Source organism: Hippocampus bargibanti, linkage group LG11, assembly GCF_051943395.1.
Source record: "Hippocampus bargibanti isolate YZ-2025 linkage group LG11, ASM5194339v1, whole genome shotgun sequence".
NCBI lineage: Eukaryota > Metazoa > Chordata > Actinopteri > Syngnathiformes > Syngnathidae > Hippocampus > Hippocampus bargibanti.
In genome coordinates this window covers 2,684,419-2,686,558 of record NC_142744.1, presented here as the reverse complement: position 1 = coordinate 2,686,558, position 2,140 = coordinate 2,684,419, and positions in this window count along the sequence as shown.

Below are 2,140 nucleotides of genomic sequence, written 5' to 3'. Positions count from 1 at the left end.
AAATGTATTTAACAAAACAAATAAATTAATTTTCTCTTAAATAACTTTATCCGTGTCCTTAATTTTGGAATATTTGCGTGTGTGTCTGTTACTTCCGGGTTGAGTGAACGCTGGCGCGAAAGGCTGCCACTGCTAACCCGAAGAAAACAATTGTTCTTATTCTGTGACTATAAAGTGTCCTCGAGAGTTTTGAAATGCGCTTATAAATAAAATGTATTATTATTATTAATATATATCAGGAATATGCGAAGTAAAAAAAAATAATGATAATAACATTCGACGCTAGGGGGTGGTAGACGACCGCGGGTTTGTCATCTTGTTTTGTGCGGTCGTGAGTATATTTTTGTCGTAAAATTCCTCCGTACGTAATTTAAATACTTACGCTAAAACTGAAAATGTGAAGTAGACATGTTGAAGTCATTAATTAAAGTAATGATATCTTTCAAATGCTGTTTTTGATTAGATGGAACACTGATTTGCTGTGGCGACCCCTTGATGGGAAAAGCCGAAAGGAAAAGAAGAAGATTGTCCAATCAAAAAAACAATCACATACTGTGTGTATTAAAAATTGTGTGTTTTTATAAATAAATATTTTATGTTTTTATAAATAAATGAACTAAATAACATAATCAACACTGGGGGAACTACAGCAGTCCATTTTTGGGCAAAACGAGTTGATTGTCTGTCCTGACAGAAAGCCCATCTTGCAATTGGGTCAACCTTTTACTGTCATATGATTTGTTCGCTGTAAATGTGACAGGTTAAAAAGTATCTCATTTGGTATTTTGGTTACAGGTAAAGCAAATCGCATAGTTACATTGGTTTACAAATGGTATACATCTAAAATGATTATTTAAACAAGGAAAGCCTGCTTCGGTTAGTGTGTCGTGTCGGACCGATTTACGTTGTTGGACAGGAAGTTTTTTTCTGAATCGCACTCCACCGTATCTCCCTGACTATAGTGGAGCGCGCAACATAAACCCGATCAATATTACTGACTCAGAGTCATTAATGTGAGTAAACTCAAAAGCAGATCTTTTGTTAAAACAAACTATAAACTGTTGAGTTTCCTGAATGAGTAATGTGTTTTTAATTTGCAGTACATCAATACTGAGTTAAAGCCTGTCATTCAGTCTTTTCTACTGCCCCCGGGTGACCATCTTCTGTAATAGAAAATGGCTGAATTTCACACAATGACCAAGTCCAATTTGTTTGTGATGGAATTGTCGGGAAAGAGATGCCCATTTTACGGTAAGACAGAACATTGTCCTCAAATGGTGAGTATAGTTTTGCTTTTTTTTTAAATGTTGTTTTGTCGATGACCATTTTGTGTTTGGGAGCCTTTTACTGAGCATCTTCATCTTTATTAGGTTCATAGAATTGCTTGTTCTGTAGCCACAAGGGGACAAAAGCCAGTGTCAAGCCCGGATAAATACAGAGGGTTGTGTCAGGAAGGGCATTTGACGTAAAAGCCTGGCCAAACACTGAACCTTTGCTTTAGGTGTGTGTGTGTATGACGAGTCTTGTGAGGATCACTAACATTTTATACCATACGTAGTGAGGACATTTTTTGACAAGAGAGGACCTTTTGGCCGATCCTCACAAGTTTTTCATTCTAAGGGCTTCTAAAGCAGAGGTGTCAAAGTCAAGGCCCGGGGGCCAAATCTGGCCCGGCACATAATTTTTTTCGGCCCGCGAAAGCAAATCAAACTTGTGAACTTGTCCATTATACTTGCTAAAATCCTAACCAAAATGTCATATTTTTGGATGTAAACCACAATAAGTCATTTTTCTTGACTTCAGATTTGAAAACTAGTTATTAATTAGTTTATTTAGCGCTCTGTATGTAATATGTGGAGGGGATTAAACATTCTAATGGCTTCCGCAAATTCATAACGGCCCTCGGGAGGAAACCATATCTACAATGTGGCCCGTGGCAAAAAAACGACTCTGACACCTCTGTTCTAAAGGGTCTATTTATGCATCTGGTAAAGTTTCAGAGAGGTCCTCACAAATTCACCCAAAATGTTTTTTTTAGTGTGTATTTTCATTTCACTTGGATACACACACTTTTTACTCACTGTGTGTGTGTTTATGTGTGAGTGTGCGTGGTTAATGAGAGAAAAAAATTCATACTACA